The following is a 22,027-nucleotide window of genomic DNA, read 5'->3' on the forward strand; positions in this document are numbered from 1 at the left end:
TGGCTAGGGTATGCACCTAAGCCAGACAGAACCCACCCACTCTAGTCGGGCCAAGGGAGTTACACGTCCAAGATAACCCCTGCTCACCCCCTTGGTAGCTTGGCACGAGCAGTCAGGCCTAACCCAGAGGCAATGTGTGAAGCGTTTGCACAACACACACAACACATGTGACACACTATCCCCACCACAAAGGAAACACAACACTAAGTTATATGAACATATACTGTATTGTACACAACACAATTATTAGACCAAACATCACATGTCAGTAATATCCTGCTACCTTAGCAGTTGTCAGAACGTTACACATTAGTTACTCTGCAAAACTAGAAGGAGTCACATATAACACACAGGTTACTTAGTATTCTGTTACATAAGCAGTAGTCAGGAAACATGTTATTACACCAAAGCACTTGTCATAGAAATATCATAAACACTCGTATTAGGAACATTATAAAACATATGGCAAGTCAGAAAAACATATTAGCATGTTATGCCCATAAAAGGAACATTTGCATACGCATATGAAAACATCATAAAAACAGGCAACATATTCATCAATAAAGTCTCTAGAAAGAACTTATGCCATATACATTGTCTCTGAGTAGTACCTGCTTAAGATGAGGGCACCTCCAGTGCCAGTGGAACGAAAATGGGGCCCCGGCGCTCCTCTGTGCCAAACGGGGGCCAAAAGTTCTGGGTTTGATGGGGGGAAGCACGCACCCCCTCTGTGTTAGTGACGGGCCCCTCCTGGGACCTGCGATCGCTGGGGCCCCCTGGGCCTCAACCAGTCCTCACGAGGTGGGCCAAAGTCAGCAAAAATTATTTTTTGGAGGGGGGTGCCACACACCCCTTCTGCTGTAATAATGGGCCCCTCCTGAATCCACAAAATGAGACTGATGGCCCAGGGGTCCTCCGGCGAGGCTTCCGCCCCACCCGCAGTCTTGAGAAATGACTTCTGGGCTCCGGTGCGGCAGGGAGAGGCTTCCTTCTCCCCTGCCTATGCACTCAGGGGCTTCGGCGGGCGAGGAGCCTCCGTTGAGGCTTCCTTCCCCGCCCGCTCCTCTTCTCACAGAGAGAAAGTGGCTCGCCCGGGCTGCAATGGTGATCGGCCCTAAGCAGGGCCTTCTGGTGCCCCGGGGGTGCTCCTCTGAGTGGCCCATGCCCCAGAAGCACCGATAGGAGCATGCTTGCTCCAAGTTCCTTTTTCCACCGTTTTCTCGTGTCCCAGGGGCACTTTACAAAGCACGCTTTCGACGTGCTCGGCCTCCCATACGCCCGGGTTGCAGCATTGAATTTCTCACAGCAGCAATGCACTTTTCAAAGTGCAAGGGCACCGTGAGAAGCCCGGGTCGTGGCGATGATTCCTGGCGACGGAAAGGAGTGCTCTCAATCGCTGAGGAAATAAAGGTGTAACGCTTTTCCCAAGCACTAGTTCTTTAAAAGGTGAAGCGCTTTCCAAAGCACTAGTTCTTTCAAGTACTGAAGCACTCCTTGTGCTTCATATGGTTGAAGGGGTCAGGGGCCACAGCACCCTGCTCTTTGGGAGCAGAGTTCAGGAAGAAGAGCACAGGGGACAGTGCCCAGAAGCAGGCCAGCGCAAGTGGGATGCAGGCAAGTGGCAGTTCCTTACAGTGACCAAGCAGGTCACAGGTCAGCACAGCAGCAGCAGTCCATGGCGGTTCCTAGTGATTCCTTCCAGCCTCCCGTGTCCAGTTCCAAAATGTCTCCAGATTGTAGGGAAAACTACCCTGTACTTATACTCGGTCTCCACAGTGTTTTACAATGGAAAGGGGGAGGAGGTTCCAACCAGTTACAACTGGTTCTGGGAGTGCCCCCTCTCTCCTCCAGCACAGGTTCCAAACATCAGTTGGGGGTAAATGACTCTATGGTGTGAGGACAGGGCACTGTCTTTACAAATGTAGGTGTGCCCCGCCTCTCCCAGCCTAGGAAGACTATTCAGTATGCAGATGCACCTCTGTGACACCTCCACCCTACCTGTGTACAGGCTGTCTGAAAAGTATGCACAAAGCCCAACTGTCACTCTGCCCAGACGTGGAGTCAAGCTGCAAATCATCAGAGTCATAAGCAGAAAGAAATGCTCACTTTCTAGAAGTGGGATTTCTGTACTAGTAATAAAAAATACACTGATACCAGTAAGCAGCATTTCTTACCACCATTACAACCATGCCAAACATGCCTATGCTACCCCTCACAAATCAGACAATTCCCCCTACATATAAAGCAGAGCATTTCTAATGCAATCCTTTGAGAAGGCAGCACTCACAGCAGTGAGACACCAAGTTAGGCTGTTTGTCACTACCAGGACAGGCACCCAACCTGGCACATGTCCTGCCTTCTACATACATGGCACCCTGCCCCTAGGGCTAGCTAGGGCCTACCTTAGGAGTGACTTACATGTAGTAAAAGGGGAGTTCTGGGCCTGGCAAGTAAATTTAGATGCCAGGTCCCTGTGGCAGAAAACTGCGCACACAGGCCCTGCAAGAGCAGGCCTAAGACAGGTTTGAAAGGCTACTTCAGTGGGTGGCGCAAGCAGTGCTGCAGGCCCACTAGTATCATTTAATTTACAGGCCCTGGGTATACCACTGTACAAGGGACTTATAGGTAAATTAAATATGCCACAGCAGTGATAAAGTGATAAAGTGCTCAGAGTCCTAGAGCCAACAGCGAGAGGTAAAACAAAATAGGAGGAATTAGGCAAAAAGTTCGGGGGTGACCCTGCCACAAGGGCCAGGTCCAACACCATTAATCAAAAAATATTTGAGTAGCTTAATGAAGAATGTGCTGCATAATTTGACTTCAGTCATTGCAAAATATGCAGCGTTGCCTTTTTTTGTTACATTAGTTAGTCAATCCTTACACATAATTTCATACTCCATTGACATTTAGGGGCATATTTATCAAAGTTTTGCATCGCCTTGCACCACTCCAAGCAAGGCCACATTGCGTGGCCCTTAATGGCTTGATAAATCTAGAGTAATGCAAGACAGAGTAAATTGCTGCCTTGCGTTAATCTGCAGCAAGAAGGTGTGCCATGTGTGGAGCGTGGGTCCCACTCATCCACCCATGGATTCTGACACATTCCTACATTTACCAACATCGGCAGACCTGGGAATGTGTTAGAATTGTACTTCTCCCCACAAGAGGCGCAATGAGGAAAAATATCTTTATTTTTCCTCATTGTTTCTTCTTCTGCACTATGTGCAGCGCCACGTTCTTTGCGCCCCTTAGCGCCCCCCTACCACCACCATGTGTGCACTGTATCTAAGATATGGCGCACCATGGTGCAGGGTAGGGGGCAATAGCGTCAAAATATTGGTGCTGCTCCTGCAGAGTACATAGGGGTCCATTATAAATAATGGAAGCCTCCTTTTAATGACTACTCTGAACAGGTGTTAAAAGTAGATTTCCTTGCGCTATTTATTCGGCCTCCCTAACAGGGGAACGCACCCTTTGCATACATTATGCCTGGTACATGCATAATGTAGCACAAAGAGATACAAAGTGGGGCAATGCATGCATTGCGCCCCTTTGTAAATATGGCGTGAGGATTTTGGCCTCATTGGGCCACATAAGCGTCAAAAACAATGACGCTAATGTCGCGCAAGGTGGCGCTACGGTCTTATAAATATTCCCCTTTGTGATTTTACCTTAAAATCAGAGTTGTTGTACAAGGTGCCTTAGAGAAGTTAGATTAAAAAAAGCCACAACTCCTTTTAGCCAATTGGCTAAATTGTCAATGAATGAACTAGCTTGTTGAGTGTAAAAAAGAGCTTTTTCCTACAGGACGGTTCAAGTGATGCAGATTATGAGAACTTCTCCAACTGGGTCCACTGTCTTCTGTTCATCTCCTCACACTCATGCATCAGCCTCTTGCTTTGATGCCTCACTGCGTGAAGCCAATATTAGTTGCAAACTTAGAGAGGGAAGGCCATAATGCTTATGCCTCAGAAGTGGGATCAGAATAAATGATTACTTTAAATAAGCACAAGAAACAGTTGCAAGTTAGAAAAGCCAAATATTTTGTGGATAAAATCATCAATGCTGGTAATTCTATAGGGCATACGTTCTCTATTTTTCGATCTATGTCTGCTCCAGCTTCTGTTAGTCAGTCAGTTTAGCACTCAAAAGATTTTTGTGATGGTCTGTCTAGCTATTTTACTGAAACAATTCATAAGCTATGTGACACATTTGACCCTTCCCGTAGTTCCAAGCTGTCTTGTCAACTGAAAAGAAAATTACATCTGTTCTTTAGAATTTTGATCTGTTTACAATGGAAAATGTTATGGACTGGTGAAGTCCAGCCCAGGAGATCCCCCTGCCCCCACCGTCTTTTTCAGCATTTACTAGATATTTCTAAAAAGCTGATTGAAAAGCTAACAGTCTCTGAAGCTTGGAAGACGTGGATGATTTCTCTATTGTTCAAGAAACCTACTCCGCGTCCATCATGTTTGAGCAATTATCACCCTATTTTACTTTCCCAGTTAAAATCCTGGTAACAGGATGCCTCTACCTGTTGCTACTGGATTTGTACTCTGTGCACTGATACGTTGATGATCAGGCCACATCTAAATGTCTCATTTAACTCAACTACTAGGTCATAGTGTACATTGTCCAAATTACACGCATATCATGGAAATTTACATGTCATATATGGGCTACAGCACTACTGTGCCATGCACATGTGTGAACAGACAAACATGACTCAGGGCCCACCTCTGTAGCCTGGCAGCTTCAGTTTAAAACTGCATCTGACCTGTCATATAAACCCTTTTAGTCAGGAGAAAAAAGTTATTTTGAATAGTTATAGGTTACCCTGTGTAGAAATTGTACCCCACACAATAGGGTACATGGTTTTTAAAAGTGGCACATGTAGAAACTTAAACTTACAGTGACTAGCACCCTAAAGCTATTTTTACAGTTGCAAGGCTGGATGTTCCATAGAGAAACTCTAGGGTGAACTATTACATTTAATAATGCTATTTACAGATAACAAACGCCTAGAAATGTCTTTCTTGGAATATTTACCAAAAGCCGAACTCGCTGGTGAAGTTGAGTTTTTTTAAAAATAAATATTAACAAAAATGTACTTTTAGAAAGTTACCTTTTCCCTGTGAAAGCCGTTGGAGGCTAATTTGCATTAGCCTCCCGCTGTAGCCCTCTGAATGCTCAAGCCCTGTATGAGGCATTCAAACTGCTCCCAGAGAAGGAGCAAAGACTTGTGTGTGGGGAAGTGTTTCTTTTTCTCTGGCAGGATGACCATTTGGGCAGTGCCAAAGAACTTGATTAGCTTTAAAGGGCAAATTGGCCTTTCCTGTCACGGGCAGATGTTAGATGACACCTACATGGGTCCCTTCTTTGGTCTGAAGTCAGGCAGGCTCCAATTCCAGAGGGAGAGAACTGCTCCCGGACCTTGTTTGAAGTGACCAAAGAGAAGGGGTTGCTAATTTACTTGGCTACGCCTCTAGGGTGGCCACACAGGCTAAGGGGATAAGTGTTCCACCATTTTGGTTTTAGGCAGAGAAGGGCAATGTGGTATTTTTTGTGATAGGCCACACAGAAACTGTTGTAAGGTTGGATAGCATTACCCCTGGGAACTTTTTCACTATTGGTAAGGGAGGGGCCAGCAGTCACCCCCTCCCCCCACTCATAAGCAGTGGCAGGCATAAATGTGAAATTCCTGGTAGCATCTTTAGAATAATCTCGGCCTATGGAAGAACAGAAGAAGGAATGTACCTCCTTTTTGCGAGCTATAATGACACCTGAAGGGCTGAACCTTCTCCCACTAGTATCCAGGACAAAGAAGTGGAATCCAAGGGCCAGTTAGATGACCTCTTGTGTAAGCCACAGGGTCTCAACACAATGCAAGAGTCATTTTCCCTGAAGAGCCCAGCTGATGAGTACTAACTGAATTTGGCCTGGGGCCTTCTGGTGGCCTCTGCTGGAGTGCGTTCTGACCCCCAAGGGCTGTTCTTGAGGTCTTCAGACCCTTGATTGTGCCAATGTGTACTCCTTCGGGCATCCCTCAAAGACCTAGAACTTCAATATGTTTTGGACTAAAGACCTCTGTAGGACAGGGATAAACCTACAAAGTTGAACTGCCTAAGGTGCGTTGCTGCTGGGCTGAAGATTCAGGTTTACCCACCTGTGAGCTTTTCCTCAGCATCAAACTTGATTCAGCTGGACCTCGCTGAGAACTTTTCATGGAGATTGCTTTGGCTACAGTCTGCAGTATCACTAGGTTTGAGGATTCTGGGCTCCAAAAAAGAGACTAAGTCCAATGGTAGAAATCATGACTGGGCAAAAGTGGCAAAAGTATTTGGCTAGCAAAAGGACTTCCCTGGGTGTGAAATGTAAATTTCTCCTGCGCTGAGCTTTACCCGACAAAAAAACAATTACTTCACTAGGACCTCTTCCAACTCCAACTCCATGTCATGGAGTCTTCTTCGGATACAGACTGTTGCCTTGCCCCGCTTAAGGATTTTGACTTCCAGAAAAAAGACTAAAGACCTAACTTAGAGTTTGACAGAGAGGTTAATCCATTGCAAAGTTGACGAAGTAACCGCTCCACCAATCTGAAGTTCTGCCCATCTGATTTACAGATGAGCAGACCTTCAATATGTAGAAGGCAGAGATGAATCTATTTCCAGCCCCTACACACCCATCCATTGGCCCGACAGAGTAAGCTTTAAACTTTCACAAACTGACACCCAAAACGTAGCAGTACGTAAAAGTAAAGACTTTTCAATGACACCCATGCGATAGGAGAAAAGGAGACCATTGCTTCTTTTTATTTTCCAAAACAAAATCCCAGTTTGGGATTTCGTTTTATTAAATAAAAAAAAGAAACGAAAAAGAAAGTGTGCAAAGTGGCACACACTTTTAGATTGGGTCGAAACACTGACTCCCAGATCCCTGGTTACAGAATCACAAGTAGGGAATACATGAATTGATATAATCATCCAAAACGAACTATATTTCAAACTGTTGATAACCAGTGATATATATGTTCAGTGCATTTAGCATCACTATTTTTATGTTCATCTACATAAGCACTGCATCATATGCACTTTTCAATTGTGCAGTTTTCACTCTGTATGTATGTATTTTATATGAAAAACAATATAATATTAACCAAAGAGTGTCGTACATTCCAACTAAAAACCTTGAAGTTAGATTATAGGTGTTACTGGAATGAGTCCCACGGAACAGCTGTTCTGTTATTATATTGAATTATCATAGCCTTGTGGGCAAATAGGGTTGTCCTTGTTTAGTTTAAATAGTTATGGTACACAGCAGGCTGGGGTGGAGGCTTGCTTGTCAGATTATCTCCATCCTTATATGCATTTCATTTACATTTTTTTCACCTCAACCGCAGTAGCAGTTGGAGGTCATTGAAAAATGTAAGATTAATAACTATCAATCAACTCCTAAAAATCTTTTCTTTTATCCACACTTTCACCAGAACACGTAAAAAAGGTCCATTTTACCATAAAATCCGGGAGAAATCACACCCTGTTCCTCCCACATAAATCCCAGTGGCAGCATTCCAGTGCATTCTGTGGAGGTGATCAGGAATATTTTTAACAGGCGCTCCACCTCCCACATGGCTGCAGAGGCTGTGAGGATGGCTCAGTGAGTTGAACAATCTCCACTGATAAATAAAGTGTTCTTGACGTGATGAGTTTGACTCGCGATTCAACCCTACGGCAATAGCAGCATTTGTCCTTTCCATGCCCGTAAAAACGCAGATGGCGGAATTTAGCTCCATAGAAGAAAATTAAATATTATTCCTAAACAGTCGCTCTTCACCGCCTCCAGTTCGGACACCTGTTATCCCTGACTGATCCATCTAATCGATGTATCTGTAGTGTGTGATGGGTTTGCCCTTCTCTTTAGAAAGGAAACCAGTGTAACAGCATGAATTGTTTATGTGTTTTTACAGGAAACGGAGGTGGCGTGTCTATGATTTGTCCGGGATGACACTGATTTGACCGAAGACACGGCATTATGTGGAACTCGAAGGTATGCTTAACATAACTTAAATACAATACTTTACCTTAATATCAATCAGTAGGTCTTCAGTGGCATAAAACAGCGCAGGAGCAAAAATGTTTGTGATATTAAAACATGCACCAGAGGACGCTGTTGAGTTTTATATTTGCTGTTTACTTTCGGTAAAATCGAATCTGTATAACACTGAACATCTATTTATAGCTTTGCAGACTTACAAAAATACAGAAATTATAAGGAGAGCAGCATAAAGCTTGCGGTTGCTAAGTTCATCTTTCGAAGTCTATTTGAAATATTTGTTTAATGACTCAGGTTCTCGTACTTCCATCCTAAAATACCAAACTCACGCATAACAAACCAATTAAAGCATTTTACCTCCAGCGGGTTCTAGGACTTTACACTGCGCTTCCCTGTGGCTGCTTAGTCATATCCCCGATAGAAGTAAGTATGTATAGGAAAAATTCAATGCATAGCGGCAGTGCTTCAAAGAGCAGAACATGACTAAGCTGTGAGAATTATTGCCAAGTACTCTACTGCACATTCATAGTGCACCGAGTGTAATCATCACGTAGGTGCAAACCCGTGGCTTTAGTACAAATAAGCTCCACTTTGACAGATGGGTTTTGTAAAGAATAAACAGTTTGCTTCTTTTCAGCTTTTGTATTATAGTTAAAGTTGTTTTTTTTTATTGTGAGTTTGAGGAATCTTTGCCAGAGCTTGTTTCTTGGTCTGCCTTCATCAAGAGCCCCTGTCGATTTCCTACTGAGGTATAGGTCCCCTTCCCTAGAGAGGTTGAAGTGAATGGGAACTGTTCGAAATGCTGTTCCTATAGTACAATGGCGTAACAAAGGCCCCCGCACTGCGGGGGGTGGGGAAGCTCCAGGTGTGCACACTCTGTACAGTCGGCAGGCCGATGACTGGGTCCAGGGAGGAGGGGGTCCCCTCCAGGTGCTTTGCAGGGCGGTCCCTTAAGTTTAGTTACGCCTCTCCTATATTTATTTAATAAAAACGTCTCTTTAAATAAACAAAAAAAATCCCTAAATAGTTAGTCGTGGCCTTGCCAAATTTTAAGGAGGAGGAGGCGGAGGAGGGTTTGTTATATGAGTGAATTGTAAGACGAGAGAAGGAGAGCTGAAGAAGTAACAGAATGTATCTTTCATTGCTGGCTGTGCTATTGCCAAGTTTATAGGTGGGAAGATGTTAAATATGATGATTAGCAAAGTTAAAGGTAGGTAAAGTAGTTCAAAACATGTCAGCTAGGTTTTGTTAGGGATGTTGCTGTCTGCACGTATGTTCTCTCACTTGAAGCAACTTTATTGGTTTCCATTGTAGAAAAGATCCAAATTCAAAAGACTGTGGACAGGATCACAATATATTTTGTCTGGCACTATTAAGGATGTGCTTGCCCTAACAAAGTTTACGACTATGTTATTAAAACTAGATTCTCAAGGTGGTAACGTGACAAAAACATTTGTGCAGATTCGCTGTGGCGTGTTTTGTTGTGCTGGTGATGTGTTTTAGTGCAGGGGTTCTTAAACCTTTGACTTCTGCGGCCCCACATTTAATCATTATTGGAAACCGGGGATTCCACTGAATCATTATTGGAATCAGGGGACCTCCATAGCATCATTACTGGAAGCTAACGCATTTTTCATGATTTGAGTCGCAAAACATTACGCAACAAATTCAGAAACATGCATTCATACAAAAAATACACAAATTAATAAATATTTTAATTTAACCACAAACAAATTTAAAAAACAAAACAAATTTTGATGGGAATGTTGGTGCTATTCCAAATTTAATTCAGACCTCTCACGGTGCATAATATATATTCTATTTGATGCATTTGCACTGCTCCCTCAAATTAGTCTGACAATACTAACTCAATTTTTAGCCTCTAATTTCAAATTCTTTAACATTTCCATACCATTTTAAGATTTTCAATTGTACATTTTGGTTCTTTATTTATATACATGTTATGATTATGTTAGTTCTATCTAATATTATCATCAGTTGTGGATCTGCTGCATAGGCTTCACTGTCCCACGTGGTCCCCGAACCACAGGTTAAGCACCACTGTTCTAGTGTTTTTGTGCTGCTTTATTACAATGTGGTTTTGTTGTGCTGCGGTTTTTGTGACGCATTGGTTTGACTGTTTTGTTGTGATGTACCATTTTATGTTTTTTTTAAAGTTTTAATAAGAAAGTTTATTGGAAAATCATACAGTATACAAAAAATATAAATACATTTGGTAGTAGAAATGAAATTAATACAGCAACAGTTCAATTTCTTAGAAAACAAGCAGTAGAAGAAAACACTTTCAATATATTAATACTCTAAAACCAAAGCAAATATGCATATATAAAAAATATTGTAAGAGATAGTTAAATATAGGTATGCACATTAAGATAGGGAGAAAAAACAACAATGCATGGTGGTCTAGAGAGCTCATCATTTCTAGGAAAATGATTACATGCAGAATAAGTCAAAGAGTTTAAGTAATTTGTAATAGGTAACCATAGCATGTCTCTTTTAATAGCAAGGGATACGGGGGAAACATAAGCTCTATTCAGCCTATGATTATAGCACACACCATACCACCAAGCTTGAAAGGATAATTGAGAAGAATCCTTCCAATTTCCCGTAATTTGCTGAAAATCAACAGCCAGCAATAAATCCAATATTACAATAGAAGTTTTTGGAAAACAAGACCAGTCAGCTGCAAGGCTATCTAGAAATATGTTGGCGAAACTCATGGGAATTTGAGTTTTAAAAATAATATTAATTTGACTCCATATTTTAGCCCAAAATTTAAATGTATAGGGACATTAAAAAAGCATGTGTTTAAGTCCGGAGACCGTCGTATTATAGGACCAACAGGAGGATGGGAGGTTAGAATTAATTTTAGGTAAAAAATGAAGGTGTAATTATTAACCTATTGTATATAAAGAACAAAGTTTGAATTGCATTAGCTGCTCTAGAAGACTTCCGTATTTTAATCCACACGCTATTCCACAAAGAAGGTGAAAGTGAAATATCCAGATCCGTTTCCCACTGCATTTCTATTACCGGCTTAGGTCTATCTTCAGGAAGAGCTGTAAGAGTTTTATAAAGACAAGAAGCTGATGCGGATTTTAATAACAAATTCTTAATTGGAAGAGGACGGACTGAAGGTGTTTGCTGAACTGGAAAAGATTGATCGAAAGTATTTATAACGTGTATTAGAGCATCATTTTTTTTATGAAAAGAGGATGGAAGTGAAAAAAGAGATTGTGTCTGTACAAAAGAAAGCGGGGAATCATTTTCAAATAATTGACATACCCATCTTAGGGCCAGATGTAGCAATCTTCCAAATTGCGACTTGCAATTTGCGAGTCCCAGCGACTCGCAAATTGCAACTCGCAATTTGGAATGCAGTACGGTGTCTCAGACACCGACTGCGACTCGCTATGGGGTCGCAATGACCCACCTCATGAATATTCATGAGGTGGGTCGCAAATTGCGGCCCCATAGCGAGTCAAGGCACTCGCAAACATGGAGGCCTGCTGTAGTCAGCAGACCTCCGTGTTCGTGACTGCTTTCAATAAAGCAGTTTTTTATTTTTTTAAGTGTAGCCCGTTTTCCTTAAAGGAAAACGAGCTGCACTTAAAAAAAAAAAACCGAAACCTTTAGTTTCGGTTTTTTTCAGGGCAGGGAGTGGTCCCTGGGACCACTCCCTGCCCTGAAAAAATATTTGTGGGTCCATGCACAAAGTGGAAGGGGTCCCATGGGGACCCCTTCCAATTTGCGAGTGGGTTACCATCCACTTGAAGTGGATGGTAACTGCGATGCCATTTGCGACCACGTACGCGGTCGCAAATGGTATTGTATACCACTTAGACTCGCAAATAGGAAGGGAACACCCCTTCCTATTTGCCAAATCGGAAATTCATTTTGCGAGTCGGTTCCGACTCGCAAAATGCATTTCTGCATAGCAAAGAGGCATTTGCGCCTCGCAAACGGCGATTTTCGCCATTTGCGAGGTGCAAATCCTTTGCTACATCTGGCCCTTAGACCCTTCAAATGCCACGATTTCCAACAGATGGTTCTATTATTCAACTTAATGAGGCTACTGTACCAAATTGACAGATTTAGGAACCTCACTTTATCATCATTGTATGAAGCAAAAACAGGCTGTAAAATTCGACAAGAATTATTCAAAATAGGAAGGGAGATAGAAGCTGATTTATTTGACAGAGTCAATATCTCTGGAAATGTAATGGGAACAATGAAAGACTTTTCAACTTCAACCCATAAGGGTAAAAAAATAGAATCATCATCCTTCAATTAACAAGAAGCTTGCTTAAGAGAAAAAGCCATATGATAAGAGCAGAGATTCAGAAAATTAACCCCTCCATTGCATTTAGGTCTCATTAACTTTTGAAGAGACATTCTGGGTTTCTTATTATTCCATAAGAATTTCATTAAAAGGGAATTCAACTTGTTCAAATAAAAACTTGGAATATGAATTGGAATGTTTGATAAATAAAAGATGATAACAGGGAGTAACATCATTTTTGGAGAATCCAATCTACCCCACCAGGATAAAAATAAAGGGTTCCATTTAGAAACAAGAGAATCAAGATCAGAAAATAATTAAAAAAATACAAGAAATTGTATTTTAATAAGAGGGTTTAAACCACAAACCTAGATATTTAATTTGATCATCATTCCAATGAAAATATAAGGATTTAAAATCTTCAGGAAAACAAAATTTATTTAGTGGAAGTATTTCACACTTGTCTTCGTTTAACTCATACCCTGAAATAGAAGCAAAATGCTGTACGTTAGACAGAAAAGAAGGAATTTAAGATTTCGGATTTGATATAAAAAGTAAGATGTCATCTGCATAAGCCGAAACTTTTATCTGTCTTTCCCCATAATGGAAACCATGCAAATTTGGATTAGTTCTAAGTTTCAATAAAAAAGGTTCCAAGGCAAGAACAAACAAAAGCAGTGACAATGGACAACCTTGACGAACTCCTCTATGGAGTGAGAACGAGGGAAAAATAAGACCATTTAGAAAAATAGCTGCTTTAGGAGAGGAATACAATAACAAAACTAAATTTATGAATTTAGCTCCAAAGCCAAACCATGAAAGCGTTGAAAAAGTAAAAGACCAATTAACCCGATCAAAAGCTTTTTCAGCATCTAGAGCTTTTGCAGATAGAGAGTCTTTATATGCCACGGACTTACTTAAGATATTAAAAAATAGGCGCGTGTTGTCCAATAATAGGCGTCCTTTAATAAAACCAGACTGCTCTTTACCAATTAACTTAGGGAGGAGCAATTCCAAACTCATAGCAACAATTTTAGCAAAAATGTTATAGTCCAAATTTACTAAAGATATAGGTCTATAATTCTTACAAAACTTTGGATCTTTATTATTTTTTGGTACAAGAACTATTAAGGCTTCCTGGAAAGACCCTCCAGAGGATTTCGCTTCAACAAAATGGGTAAAAAGCTTAAATACCATTTTGGGGCATATTTATACTCCGTTTGCGCCGGAATTGCATTGTTTTTTTTGACGCAATTTTGACGAAAAACTAACTCCATATTTATACTTTGGCGTTAGATGCGTCTAGCGCCAAAGTCCATGGAGTTTGCGTCATTTTTTAGCGTGGACACCTACTTTGCGTTAATTATATACAAGGTAGGCGTTCCCGTCTAAAAAATCGACTCCGAGGCATGTGCGTCGGATTTATACTCCCGGGCAAAAATCACGCCCGGGAGTGGGCGGGTCAAAAAAAATGACGTACGGCCGCTTTTGCGCTGTTTTTTAGCGCCTGCAAAAGGCAGGCGTTAAGGGACCTGTGGGCTCAGAAGGAGCCCAGAGGTGACCCCCATGCCCCCAGGGACACCCCCTGTCACCCTTGCCCACCCCAGGAGGACACCCAAGGCTGGAGGGACCCATCCCAGGGACATTAAGGTAAGTTCAGGTAAGTATTTAAAAAAAAAAAAAATTGTGGCATAGGGGGGCCTGATTTGTGCCCCCCTACATGCCACTATGCCCAATGACCATGCCCAGGGGACAGAAGTCCCCTGGGCATGGCCATTGGGCAAGGGGGCATGACTCCTGTCTTTGCTAAGACAGGAGTCATTTCTATGGGGGTTGGGAGTCGTAAAAAATGGCGCAAATCGGGTTGAGGCGAAAAAATTGCCTCAACCTGACTTGCCCCATTTCTTGACGCCCAAGCCCCATATCCCCCTACGCCGACGCTGTCTGGTGTATGTCGTTTTTTTTAACGCACACCAGACGGCACCGGCGGCTAACGCCGGCTAACGTCATTCAATAAATACGGCGCCCGCATGGCGCTTCAGAATGGCGTTAGCCGGCGCTAATTTTTTTGACACAAAACTGCGTTGGCGCAGTTTTGCGTCAAAAAGTATAAATATGGGCCTTTATGTTTTAATTGTGGTTTTATGATGCTTTGTGTATGTTGCTAGAGTCAACATGTCCTGCTGTATCTGCAACTAAAAGCAGCACATCTTGTAACTTCCTGTGATGTGCTACCATTTAACACTTTCTAAGGTGTTAAAATAGAGCTGCTCCAGATTTTCAATCATTTAAGACACTAGGGGACAGATGTAAGAGCACTTAGTCCCTCCTTGCCCCACATTAGTGTAATTTTTATACACTAGTGTGGCTCAACGAGGCCAAAATCACCCCACCAGATTTACAAAGTGGGGCAATGCATGCATTGCGCCACTTTGTAACCCTTTGCGCTATATTATGACTGCGCCAGGCCTAATGTATGCAAAGGGGCATTCCCCCGTTACGACGGCCGAACAAATGGCACAAAGAAATGTGAGAGATTTCTTTGCGTAATTTTGTTCGGCACTTTTAATGCCTGTCCAGAGCAGGCGTTAAAAGGAGGCACACCATTGTTTACAATAGGCCTCAATTGGCTTTGCAAGATTAGCGTCAACATTTTTATGTTAATCCTGCAAAGCTCCGAAATAGCATAGAAACTTTTGATACTAGTTCCTTAATTACTGCCATGGTGCACTGTATCTTAGATACAGCGCACACATGGTGACGTTAGGGGCAGCGCTAAGGAGTGCAAGAAAAGTGCCACTTTTCTTAAATCAGGCCCTAGAAGCCCAAAACCATGGCTGCCACTAGTGCTCACTTTATGTATTATGGCCCTCTGTATATGGCATAAAGCCTCTATTCCAAAAATAGCTGGTGTGGCATTACACAACAGTACAAGGCAACACTGCTAAGTAAACACTAGTAATGAAACACGAGTTCAATATTCATCTAGAATAATTCATGTTTTTTCAAGTGCTTTAATTCAGTCAGAGGAGATGTAATTCAAAGCTTAGATACTGAAGCAATGCCCCTCCAGACCTTTATCATCGGCACATTAGAATCTAAGTATCATCTTAGTGTTTACTGGGCAGTGCAGTGTGTGATGATGCACCAGCTGTTTTTAAAAATTCAACACTCGTGCTCTGGGGATAAAGCACGCACGGAGCTTGTAAGCAAAAATGTGGCCATTGAGCATTGGTACTATTGGGTAATATTGAAAAACAAGGAGTGCACTCTTTCACATTTTTTAATAAAGTCATCTATTTCCAGAGCCCATTCTTTATTGATAACTTGTTCTCTATATACCAAGCTCCCAGGACTCTTTGATCTGCATAGGCAAATTAACCAGTAAAACCAGCACAAATTCAGGTGGCTGCTGTTTTGCCTATCTCACCGCCACTGTTCTCTTAACCTTAAAGAAATTTCTCAACAGTTTCTTTTTTTAAAACTCTTTTTATTGCACAATTGCTTGGTGCACAGTGAATTGCTATGTTGGCCATTTCTCCTCATCTGTGCTGTTTAGGAGGTGCCATTTGGCCACTAGGGGAATCGTTAGTCCAGTATCCTTAGCCATTATCTGCCCCAGTCCCATCCAAAAACATTGAAATTCTCGGCAGTCTCATAGTATGTGAAAAAAGGTCCTCACTTGCCTGCAGCCCCTCAGACACAAGGCAGATTCACTCCTTCCCATTTGATGTGAATCACTCTGGAGTAGTATGATCTGTGTAATATCCTTAGTTGGACTAAATGAAAACGGGCTCATATCACCACCTCCCTGGGACTCTGCATTACCTCAACCTCGTCATCATCTTCAATATCATCTAGGTTCCTTTCCCACCCATCTCTCAGAGCTATCAATGGGTTTGGGGAGTTGTTCATCAACTTTCTGTATATCATGAAGATGTCTTTATTTTTCAGGGGGTCTGTTAGGAGTCAGTCTTCCAGTGGTGCTCCCTCAAGCAGCTATTCTTCCTATAAAATATGTCATCAAAGGGTGTGTCCCAGCTGAACGTATCTGAAATGTTCAGAGTCTCCCATCTCATATTCATGTTGCGGGACTTCAAAGGTCACCAAGGCCTGTCCTTTCCATTTGTCGCCCAAGTGTTCTATACCACTCAATGCCCACTTCTAAAAGTCCTTCAGGTGTTCAACTACTCACAGAAGATCACTGTCCCACACTGACCTGTCCGTCAGTTTACACTCCCATCCTAGATATCTAGTAGTTTCTTGCCACACCCTTAAAACCGTCTGAATGTGGGTTGGCAGGTCCTGCTCCCATCGACCCTCTGTAGAGAATGGGCAGGTAGCCTCTGTTCCACATTGCATACCTGTCCACTTGATAAGCTAGCTCAGTTCCGTCAGTGAATACCCAGTCGCTGACTGCCACAATTTGCCATTCTAATAATACTTATATATGTCTGCAAGTTATGAAGTTCTATATGTGAGTTGCCCCATCCCATAACAATAGTCGTATCTTGTGGTCAACTTTTCTTAAAAAGTCTGCGGGGACCTTTAAGGGTATATTTTGTAGGATGAAGCATAGGTGTGGAAGAGTTATCATTTAAAAGAGTGCCGCTTTGCCCATAGGGATAATGGGAGTGCTCGCCTATGTGGAACATCCCTGCAGAGTAGTTCAAACTGTGAGAGTAAGTTTCCATTTAGAAATTCTTGTGGATCCCTGGTGACAAAGATGGCAGGTTATTTAAAGCCATTACTACTAATGGTGCTGTGCACCTCAATGGACGCCGTGAAATCTCCCCGCCAGTGGGAATATTAAGGATTTGTCCCAATTAATACAGTACCCAGTGTGATCTCCAAATATTTGGAAAATTTGCAGGATACTGTCAATTGATAGGATGGGCTGTGTGATGTAGAGTAGAATGTCAACTGCATATTGGGAAATCTGTGCGTCCCATTCCCCTTCAAGGCTAATTTCCTGTATGAGGGAGTCTTGACAAATCCATGCAGCCAAGGGTTCAAGCGCCAATGTAAAGATCATGGGGGATAAGGAACACCCCTGCCTTGTGCCCTTCTTCAGGGCAAAGTCTCAGGACAATGCATTATTCATTCATACTCGCACTAGGGTGCCCGGGTAGAGTAGGTTGACCAACCCACAAAATTTGGATCCAAAGCCCATTCTGTCAAGATCCTCAAAGAGACAGTTCCATTCAATACTGCCAAACACCATTCTGACATCTAGTGACACAGGTGTAGCCTGTTCAATGAAGGGTGGCCTGGTCAAGTGTAGCACCGTGTTTAACTGAGTTTATCTATGTGATATGAAGCCATATTGGTCTGGATATACCACAATGATAATCACCCTCCCAGTCTGGTTGCCAGAGCTTTTGCTAAGACTTTGGCTTCCAAGTTAAGCAGTAATATGTGTTTATATGACCTGCATTCAACTGCCAGCCTGTCCTTTTTGGGAATAACCACCACAGTGGCAGTTCTCTGATCTTACGGCAGGCTTCCCTCCTGCTGCGCTGCCCAGAACATATCTAGCAAATATTCTGCAATCTTATATATCATGTATTTATATAGTTCCACTGGGAGACCATTGGGCCCGCCACCTTCTCTGACTGTAGGTCTTGTACGCCTTGGCAATTTCCAACACTGCCAGATCTTGCTCCAGATCACACACCTTGTCATCTGTAAGCATCTGGATGATGAGGTCTCTCAGGAAGTCAGCACAATTCTCCTCCGACATGGTAGTCATGGAGGTGTATAGTTTCTCATAGTAGGTAGCAAATGTTTGTGCTATGGCGGCACTGGTCATCTGAAGTGTCCCCTTGCTATCTCAGAGCCCTAGCACCTAATTATGGCGGTCATTCTGACCTTGGCGGGCGGCTACCGCCGCCCACCAGACGGGAACCGCCAAGCGGCCACCATGCGGCCACAATAACGCAGCCCACATTCCAACATTCCCGCTGGGCCGGCGGGCGCTAACCATGTTAGCGCCCGCCGGCCCAGCGGGAATGAGGCCGCAACACAGGAGCCGGCTCCAAATGGAGCCGGCGGTGTTGCGGCCGTGCGACACGCTTTTCACTGTCTGCCATGCAGACAGTGAAAAGCAAGCCGGGGCCCTGTTAGGGGGTCCCTGCACTGCCCATGCCAGTGGCATGGGCAGTGCAGGGGCCCCCAGGGGCCCCAGGACACCCCTTACCGCCAGCCTCTTCCTGGCGGTGTAAACCGCCAGAAACAGGCTGGCGGTAAGGGGGTCATAATCCCCAGGGCAGCGCTGCTTGCAGTGCTGCCCTGGCGGATTATCACCGCCGGGGGAAAAACGGCGGGACACCGCCATCCCCGGCGGTGCGACCACTGCTTTACCGCCACGGTCAGAATGGGATATGAAGCACCGCCAGCCTGTTGGCGATGCTTCCGTCATTCTTGCCCTGGCGGTCCAAGACCGCCAGGGTCAGAATGACCCCCTATGTCCCTTATCTCTTTGTTCAACCACGCGATCAGTCTGTTAGCCTAATTACCTACATCATACAGGCGGCTCTGGGTTGGCAACGCATAGACACGCAGCCTCTCTATTACCAGCTCCTGCAACTCATGTTGCTTGAGGTGCAGATGGTGCCAGAACTTGGAGTTGATGGTCTCCCCCTCTAGGAGACGGGTTTCTAGCAAGTCAATGTCTCGCTCCAGCTCACACTTAAGCTGACACTCTTTACTTTGTACCCCAACTAGGACTTGTGCATGACCACAGATGAATGCCTTTAAGTCTTCCCATAGCTCCCAAGCAGATGCAACAAGCAGATGCAACAATCTCCTTATTCTCCTGAAAGTATTGGCATGCCCGGTCCCTTAGTTTGTCTTTGATGGCCCTGTCTTTTAATTGCCAAGGATTTATCCTGGTGGCAGCAGACTGTCTCTAGTGAGGCTACAGAGCGTCACCTCCACTGATGAGTGATCAGAGTTGCAGCTCACTTTGTGTGCTGCATCCCTAAATTTGCTTGTATCTGCTGAGAGAAGATGTCAGTGCAAGTACACAGAATGTTGATGCTTGGAGTTTGGGTGATGCATATAGAGGAGCTATATTCAGGGTCTGCTCTTGGTCTGCACTATGACTCTACCAAGTGGGTCACTCCATGTGTGATTGCAGATGAAGAGCAATGACTATTTTATGAGAATGCCCATTCCTCTGGAAGCTTTTGAGTGGCTAGTGTGTGCCAAGAGGGTGTACCCAAATCTGTCTAATTCTTTATATTGTTTGCATTTAAGGTGGGTCTCTTGCAGAAGGGGCATGTCTATGGAGACAATTGTGCACTTTACTACTAAGGCCATTCATGTTACACGTTAAGACTTTGAGATTGAGCCAAGGTGGCATCACCACTGAACTGTATAGTATGAGCAAGGTCTTCTATTTGCCCACCCAGCGTCTAACTGTGTCCCTCCACCCCATGTGCCGTACACCCCAGTCTATAGCTGCCTGACAACACTGTGCTTGAGCAAGAGTTAAGACAAAAAACAACTATGAAACAATAGAACAGTGGTTGAAAGCAGAAAAGAACTGTGAAGCAAAAAAGCATAAGCGCCCTACAAAGAAACTCCCCCTCCACCCTGCTACCCTGCACTGCAGACTCAGAACTATCCACCACCCCAATATGCAGAGTGCCTGTCACTAGAACTGCGTCATGCAAAACAATGGGCTGGCCTTCACTGCCATGACCAAAGTATACCCCCTTTATGTAGTATAGTAGAGCCATACCTCTATTTTGTATATCATCAACATAAGCCTTGTCCCTCCTTACAATCAATCCACGCCCCAGTATGGGAGCCAGCAAATGTGTGTAGTCAATGCCAGGGCCTGGGGCTATGTTGCCTCAACAGCTTTCTGCCAATGTCACTTCAGTACCCACTTGTGGGTGTGGGGAGAGCCATCATCTTGAAGTCATCTGGGCTGTGTTGTTTATACGTTTTTTGGGAGTACATCTCCCACATGTGTGTCCGGGGGAGCAGTGCTATTCTTGTCTGACTCTCCCCCTCCACTCCTTCCGTTATCTTTCACTGGTTTTGTTGCTCAGAGGTTCGCCATCCCTCCAAGCAGCCACAAGCCTCCTCCGGTGATGTAAAGCGGCAAGATTTGCCATCCGCTATCACTTGTAGTCGGCTGGTAAAGCATCAATTTCTTGAATGAGCACTTTCTTGACACCTACAAAATTGCATTGCTGTCGCTGGACCTGCAGAGTGAAGTCTGGAAAATAAGGGAATTATGGCATTTTTGTATTTCAAATTGGCATGAGAACGAGCCATTTGTAAAATTGTGCCCCTACTATGAGAGTTGAACACCCTGGCGATAACCCTGCTTGGAGGGGCACCCAGCTTCGGTGGGGGTTTTGGAGCCTTATGTGCCCTTTCAATTGAGAATAAAGTAAAGAGGCACTTGGGGTGGAGTGTGCTGAGTATATGGTCCTCTAGGAAAAGATCAACACAATGGCGCTTGGCCACCTCAGGGACCCCCACAACCTTGATGTTATTTCGCTTTGCCCTCCCCTCCTGATCTTCAAGTTTGGCTGCAATGGTGGTATTTTGTTTCATGATATATTGTAGTTCATGTTCCAGTCTCTTAGTCTTAGACTGCAACAAATTGATATGGGATTCTGCTGCATCACTTTTGCCATTATCTTATTCAAATCCAGTCAGATGAGGGTAAAAACTACGGTCACAGCATCCAACTTGGGTTCTATTTTGCCCTTCAAGTCATCTATTGCTGCCATATTAGCACTCATTGATGGTTCTTTAATCAAGTGTAGTTCAACACCCAGCCTACCAGTGTCAGAGCATGCCCTGGGCACAGCGTATTTGTCTATTTTGTTGGCCTGCGTTGGTGCTGGCTCCTTGTTCTTCACCAGAACACATTTAATCTCACTTCCAAGGTTCCCAGTGTGTCCACAAGCCAGGCCCTCACAACCGCAATTTCTTCAGACTTAGGGGGTCATTCAAACTTCGGTGGGCGGCGGAGGACGCCCGCCAAAGTTCCCCCACCAGAATACCGCAGCGCGGTCAAATGACCGCCGCGGTAATTCTTACTTTCCCGCTGGGCGGGCGGGCAACTGCCTAAAGGCCGCCCGCCCGCCCAGCGGGAAAGCACCAGCAACGAGGATGCCGGCTCCGAATGGAGCCGGCGGAGTTGCTGGTGTGCGACGGGTGCAGTTGCTCTGCAGACACTGAAAATCAATGTGGGGCCCTGTTAGGGGGCCCCTGCAGTGCCCATGCCAGGGTACAGCAGGGGCCCCCAGGGGCCCCACGACACCCGTTCCCACCAGCCAGGTTCTGGCGGTGAAAACCGCCAGAACCAGGCTGGCGGGAAGGGGGTCGGAATCCCCATGGCGGCGCTGCTTGCAGCGCCGCAGTGGAGGATTCCCTGGGGCAGCGGGAAGCCAGCGGGAAACCGCCGGCTTCCCTTTTCTGACCGCGGCTTTACCGCCGCGGTCAGAATAGCCCCTGAAGCACCGCCAGCCTGTTGGCGGTGCTTCCTCCGGCCCCTACCCTGGCGGTCTCGGACCGCCAGGGTAGGAATGACCCCCTTAGTCAGTCACAGTCCCACACAGAGGGCCACAGGTCAGACCGGCCGGGCAATCCCAATGAGGGCACCTCACTCGAAACCACCATACTCACCGAGGTCACACTGTA

This window comes from Pleurodeles waltl, chromosome 3_1, assembly GCF_031143425.1.
Source record: "Pleurodeles waltl isolate 20211129_DDA chromosome 3_1, aPleWal1.hap1.20221129, whole genome shotgun sequence".
NCBI classification, from domain to species: domain Eukaryota; kingdom Metazoa; phylum Chordata; class Amphibia; order Caudata; family Salamandridae; genus Pleurodeles; species Pleurodeles waltl.